At 30.5% G+C, this 7,679-nt stretch overlaps 1 pseudogene; it reads left to right on the plus strand.

Annotated features, from left to right (window-relative positions):
- The first annotated feature begins 2,472 nt into the window (after positions 1–2,472).
- Positions 2,473–5,567, plus strand: LOC111366668 (annotated as a pseudogene).
- Positions 5,568–7,679: the final 2,112 nt, after the last annotated feature.

The following is a 7,679-nucleotide window of genomic DNA, read 5'->3' on the forward strand; positions in this document are numbered from 1 at the left end:
GATATTCTCACCAAAGCTCTCAAGTTCAATACTTTCAAGGCGTTAAGAAGCTTGCTTGGAGTATGCAAAATTCATATTTAAGGGGGGTGTTAGAAAAATAAATATGCATTTAACCTATTTAATTTAGTTTCATGAATTTAGAAGCTTGAAATACATGTATTATTATTTAATATGCACCTAGTTAATTGTGGTTCATGTATGCATGTATTATTAATTAATGTGTACCTTGTAAATTGTGGTGCATGTAGCAGAATTAAATTGAGGGGATGAACTTATGTGATAGGAAGTCCTATAAATACCTAAGTCCACTTCTATTTCCTACAGAAAATACCTCCTTAATTTAAAAATATATAATCTCTGTCAAATTATAACAATGACAAAACAACTTGACAATACCAATGCCTTCTCTTTCAGTTCCATCTTTCATAATTTACTATTTTTAATACTACTTGCACAACTTTATATCTTTATAATTCCCTGCTACAGAAAATACCTCCTTAATTTAAAAATATATAATCTCTGTCAAATTATAACAATGACAAAACAACTTGACAATACCAATGCCTTCTCTTTCAGTTCCATCTTTCATAATTTACTATTTTTAATACTACTTGCACAACTTTATATCTTTATAATTCCCTGCCAAGCTACATGCAGAAAAGTTGACCATGACTCCCTTCTAGCCTTCTCCTTTGGTGTCTCCAGTCAAATCCTTTGAATTGGTCTTCCTCTATTGATTGTTGCATGTGGGAAGGTGTCAGTTATGATAGCGATGATCGGGTTATCCATCTGTTGCTGCCATCAAGAGGACTTGTTGGAAGCATATCTCCTTCTGTTGCAAACCTCAGCCATCTCTCTCAATTCAATCTCTCGCAAAATAGGCTATCAGGTCCTATTCCAAACTGATTTTTTATGGCCTTCAAATTGTAACGCCTCGAAAATTTTGGAATAAAAATATATTTGTCTTATATGTTATAGTTTTAAAATTTGAGGACTGAAATGAAATAGCATTTAAAGTCATATTTTATTTGGCACCAATAATTACATTTTGATAGAATGAGTATAAGTATATCAATATTGGGCTCATTTTGTAGCTCGCATTTAATAACGTATTTTCAGCTCAAGAAAATATGAGTTCTTTTAAGTTAAAACTAAGTTATTTCAATTCAAGGAAACATAGATAATAAGCATCGTTTTTATTATTTAACAATATTTCTTTTAAGATAATTAGGAAAAGAAGCTAGTATTTTATCATAATAATCAATGTTTATCTTTTCTATTAGAGAAAGAGATTTAATTATTTTTAATCCTTGTTTACATTTATCTGCCAATATTTCTGGTTTTCTGGTATTCTTGATTTAAGTAGTTGCAAAGTAATATGTAGGGAGAGATATTTTTAGTTAACTATGATTGATTGATGTTTGGATAAAATAATTTTCTCTTAGATTAAAAATTCATTTGTTTTGATTTTGGAATTCTACTTGGAATATTGATTTAACATTTATGACTTTTTGACCATTCTAAGATGACACACGTTTTTAGGCCTAGCTTTGAATGAATTGGTTATTATATAATAATATTTTTGGACAATCTCTAGCCTCTAGGCATGATGCATTGCAATCATACCTTGTACTCTCAATTGTGTCAATTGCCTTTAAATTAGAATTGGTTAATTTCCTTATGATAAGAGTATGGGTAGCCACACGTGCACAAACATTTCCAACTCTCGATTAGGATAAAGGCTAATTTTAATTGCTAATTGAATTTGAATAATGGTAAGACACGATTTGGGGCCTCTAACAAATTTAGTTATTTTGGGCATATAGTCCAATTAAGCTTATAATATACTATTTAATTATTTATTTCATTTTATATGATGATATGATAACCTGTCATTTTATGTAAATTGACATTAACTTGACCATTCTTATGTTAAATAGCTCCTAATTAATTTAATTTGATTGATATCCAAACAAAGAGTTTTTGTAATTGGACAGATTAATGAGCTAATTGACTAGATTTCTGTTGGTTAGATTGCATAATTACCCTTTATATATTCTTAACAAATTTGGCAGTCAAAACCTTTCTTAATTTTACACCTCCCTTACACTATAAATTCATTCCAAATCCTCGAAAATTTATGAGATAAAAACCACTCTCTTTCATCTTCACTCAACTCTCCACTGCCTGTCCAAGTCTCCATTCCAGAAGTGTTCTCTTTGTATTGTCGGAAACGGGTTTTAATACTCTTAGAAAGGATTTTGGCACGTGGAATTGCCACTGGATCGACCTTAAATCCACAAGACACGACAACAGCAAAAAGGTTTTGGGAACGTGAATTTCTTACTTTTCTATTATCAATCGAGGTAGGATACTTTATGTGCAAGTTGTTCCGTCCTTTCAATATTATAGTTTTTTTGATGTGATTTATTTCATGAAATGCTAATCGACCTGCGGGTCCAATGAAATGAAATGAAATGTTCGATTTCCAAAGGTTTTGGCCAGTGTTCCAATTTACAGTTTCTACGAGCAGGTTTCAATAATCTATCTGGAGATGTTCCCAGCAATATCTACACAGTTTCATCACTGCAAGAACTGTACTTGTCTGCCAGTAGGCTCTCTGGTCCGATCAATGGAAGCCTTGTTAACCTCATTAACCTTAGAACCCTTTCACTCCATGAATAATAAATTGAAAGGAACTATTCCTCAAGATATTGGGCGGCTTTCCAACCTGGAAAACTTGATCCTTCATACAAATCTACTAAATGGCTCTCTGCCCCCATCTCTTGCAAACTGTACAAGACTTGTGATGCTGGATTTAAGTTTTAACTTCCTTGAAGGTGAACTTTCTGCATTTGTTTTCTCCAAATTCATTCAGCTTAGTTCAGTTAACCTGGCGTACAATTTCTTCAGTGGTAGATTGCCAGCAAGCCTTTATTCATGCAACAAACTGACTGCAATTTGCCTGGCCTTTAATAACCTAAATGGTGAGATTTCGCCTAGCATTATAGGGTTACCATCTCTATCTTTCTTATCCCTTTCTGATAACAGCCTGAACAATATCACAAGTGCAATACAAATCCTATCAAAGTGCAAGAACCTCTGAAGATTATTCCTCATACTAAACTTTTACGATGAGTCATTGCCTGACAACGATAGTTTGATAGGATCTGGTGGATTCCAAAATCTCCAAGTCCTGGCTTTACATGGCGACAGACTCACTGGTCAAATTCCAATGTGGTTATCTAAATTAAGCAAGCTGGAATTTCTAGACCTATCGCTTAACAACATCACAGGCCCCATTCCGGCTTGGTTTGGCAATCTTCCAAACCTTTTCGTATTACATTTGTCCCACAATCTTCTCTCAGGATACTTCCCTGTGGAACTCGCGGGACTGAGAAGACTAACCACAAAACGGAGTACAGATCAAGTAGACCAAAGTTATTTAGAGTTTCCTATCTTTATTAATTCTAACAACGCCTCCAGTCTGCAATACACTAAGCTCTCTTACCTGCAACCAGTGATAAACCTCGGGAGTAACAGTATCAGTGGCACCATCCCAACTGAGATTGGCCAGTTGAAGTTTATCGGTGTCCTGGATCTCAGCAACAACAATTTCTCTGGCAGCATTCCTGACACAATATCTAATCTTACTAACTTGGAAAAACTGGACCTCTCTAGCAACCATCTTTCTGGTCAAATTCCTGCATCATTCAAGAATCTTCATTTTCTGTCTTCTTTCAATGTCGCCTACAACAATCTTGAGGGTCATATACCCGTTGGAGGCCAGTTTGAGACATTTCCCAATTCAAGCTTTGAAGGAAATCCAGGTTTATGTGGTGAATTTTTTCCACGCTCTTGCAGCGGTCAATCAGAAACTACCCTTCAGAAAGGAACAAAGAGAAAAATCTTTAATTGGCTTAGCTTTGAGATAGGTTATGGAATTAGCTTCATCCTGGCAATGCTAGCAGGTTTGAAAATTTTGTGAGTTCAAATGCTAATAATAATCATGTTTATATCCTACATATATAAAAGAGCGAAGACATTGGCTGGACACATGTTGTCAATATATATCGTTCTGTACTTTTATTTATTTTTTATTGTGTTGGGCAAACTAGACATAGCCATACCATTTCTTCATATTTTCACTCAACCGATCATTTCTCTCCATTCTTCTGCTCTTCTTCATCTTCTTTCCTTTCTTTCCAGAAATTAAAAAAAAAATTTAATTTCAATTTGCTCAATTGCACGTACTATTATTACGATTTCATCAGCTCTTTGGATATCGACTTGCATTCTAGGTATTTTTGTCCTATTCTTTTAAGTATAATCTAAAATAAAATAGATTGTACACATCTAATACATTCTTTTTAGTTGAAACTAGCATTGCAAGCTTTTGTATACATGACCTTTATTCTTCTTCTTCTTCCTTGAAATCAAATTGAAATCGAGTTGACTGCGTGGTTTATGTAAGTTTATTTATTTATTTTTATTTTTTGTTTGGTGAATTGATGGAATTTGGGGGAGAATTTAATAATTTAGTTTGATTTGAATTGGGAGAGAAGTCTAGATAAAGCTAGTTGATTTTAGATAGATATATACAATACCATATAAAGATATTGAAAAATATTAAAACGATGAAGTTGACTCGGATTTTTGAAGGTGCAGCTCACGGAGCAAAGGTCCACCCAGGACGAATTTCCTACTCCATACTATGTGCAGCACGGAGCAATAGCTCCGTGTGTTGCTCCATGTTAGGCCCGTGCTACATGGAGCAAAAGCTCTGTGATGCACGGAGCTAATTCCCTTTTTTGTTTTTTGTTTTTTGTTTTCTTTTTGTAGGAGAGTTGATTTTAATTAGCTTTATTGTATAAACTTGAAAAAAAAAAAAAAAAAAATCCTCCATGCCAAGCCTCCATCCAGCATGGAGGTTATGCTGCATGCAGATTTTCTCCATAAACCTCCATCCATGAAGAAGATTCTTTCTCCATTCTGGATGGCCTAAACCTCCATCGAAAACTCCATCCAAGATGGAGAAAATGGAGAGTTTTCATGTTGGATGCCACGGAGAAAGCTCTCTGTCGGATGGAGAGAAATCAAAGATTTGTCTTTTTTTTCTTCATGATAAAACTTAATTTTTTTCAATTTTAAGTAAATAATATTTATATATTCTTTATTTAATTTTCGTAACTTTCTTTTATTTAATTTGATTTGTTTTTATTATATATTTTTAGAAAATTGTTTTAAAAATTCTTTTTTCTTTATATTGTAAATAATTTTTTTCGATTTAAAATTCTTTTTAATTATTTTGTTTTATGATAAAACATAATTTTTTCAATTTTAATTAAAAAATAATATTTATTTTTTATTTTTAATTATTTCAATTTAATTATAAAACTTTATAATAATTTTTCTTTGTCTGCAATTCTTTAATTTGTTATATCACTTAGTTTCTTTTCTTTATTAGTATTGGATTGGATGAAGTAAAGTGGTTTGTGAAAATAGAGAAATATTGCAGTGGAGATGATGGTTACAGTGAAGTGGTGGAGCCTGTTTTGCTTTCATGATGAATTTTTTTTTAAAATTCTTTTTAATTCTTTTCTTTTTATGATAAAACTTAATTTTTTGAATTTTAATTAAATAATAATTATATTTTTTTTATTTAACTTTCGTAACTTTCTTTTGTTTAATTTGTTTAGTTTTTATTATTTTTCGAAAATTATTTTAAAATTTCTTTTTTCTTCATATTATAAATAATTTTTGTTCGATTTAAAATTCTTTTTTAGTTAAACTTTGAAAAGCTTGAAAAAGTTTTCTCCCTGTATGGTTATGCCCATATTATTTTCTAGTGTTGTAATTACGTTTTTGCAATCTTACAGTCATGCTCCAATGACAACAAAATCAGGTCATTGGAAGAAGGTTGATACATGAAATTGCATTTAATATTTTACTCTATAATTTAGGATTCTACATGATGTCTGTCAACATGAAAAATCATTTTTAATGTAATAGTGTAGATATTATTAAGTTGTATATCTTGATAATATTTAATTATTATAATCATAGTATGAATTATGCGCAAAGTTTGAGTGGGTTAAATCATATTTTAGGCTCAGCTAATATATATAGAGAAATATATTCCGCATAAAAAAAAAATCCACAAACTTTTGTATAGGGAAATGCTTGGTTCTAATATATGTAAATTCTCAAATGTTCATATGATGAATAAAAAATGCACAGAAAAAATTGGCGAAAAATAAGCCAATTTCAACAAATTTATGAATACCTTTCAAATTTAAAAATGAATTTTTCTAAAATTTACATACACTTATTTTAAACATTAACCAATTAACGTGCAACGCACGTTCACTCACTAGTTATAATAAAAAGAGAGATTTAAAGTATACTTAAAATTCGATAATTAATTTCTTGATTGATTTCATATTCATGAACTTTGGACTTTTTAATTCAAGAAATTTTAAGTTTTAATTCAAGATCATAGCACTCCCAACCTTCGAATATTTTATAGTATTCTCAAAATTAAAGACTATATTGAGGCATAGACATCTTTTGAATTAAATCAAAAATCTATTTCTATACTTGACAAACCAAGAAAATATCAAGAAAACAAAAACGTAATTTATTTGGACATATATCTTCCAAGTTTCAATAATTAAATCATGTCTAATTGAACTTAGATCACCAAATTCAATTTTTAGTGTTTTTTATTTTCCACTAAAAATAAAAGATTGTACTCTTGAAATATATGGCATCACAAAAACTAAAATATATCTATAATCTGTTTCTCTGACCTATTGTAAATATTCATCCCTATTCTAGATCCAATAATTAGGTACATGCATAAATGACCTTTTTTCCCTTTCAATTTTTCTAAGTAACTCAAGTAACATTTTCTTCAATGGTCCTGAGAACAAATCACGGATGTTGAGTTTATTCATCGCTAAACACTGAGCTCAAATTCATAATTGTTCAATAGAAAATACTTAAGTAGTCATTAATTCCATATTTCAAGGCAACGGTTTTCAATACAAATTCGTGCTCTCTACTTTACTCATTCTCATGTTTCCAATTCACCAAGATATTTGATTGATCAAATTCATCTCACTCATTAGTAAATTAAAGAACTATTAAACTCATGAAAAAACTATGTACAACCTTATCTAGGAAATTAGATGTAACACCTAGCGATCAAGTTGAATTTAATTTTTCGTATGGTCATGTTATAAGATTAAACTTGACACGTAATGAGTTTAATACACTCCAAATGTAGTAGAGTTATCATGACGCTATTTTTGCAATAATAAAAAATTGCAAATTCGAATATTGAAATAATTAACACAACAAACTTTTAATACAATGTGTCAATCTTTATATATTGATTGTAAACAATTTTATTTATGTTCCAAATATAAGCTATGTCACATTGTTATTCTCAACAAAGTACCCAACTTATTTATCACAAGTGAAAATCGGTATTTTTATTCACATGCTCAATATTGAATAAAATGCAATAGCAATAAATAATAAAAATCAAATTTCGAATATTTGGATATTTGGTACATGCAACATTAATGGTTTTGTGACATTCAATTTTTTTTTTTAAATTTTTATATAAAATATTAGAAAATTGATTTGGCAGATCAACAAAGTAATCGTAT

Source organism: Olea europaea, chromosome 18, assembly GCF_002742605.1.
Source record: "Olea europaea var. sylvestris chromosome 18, O_europaea_v1, whole genome shotgun sequence".
Taxonomy (NCBI): domain Eukaryota; kingdom Viridiplantae; phylum Streptophyta; class Magnoliopsida; order Lamiales; family Oleaceae; genus Olea; species Olea europaea.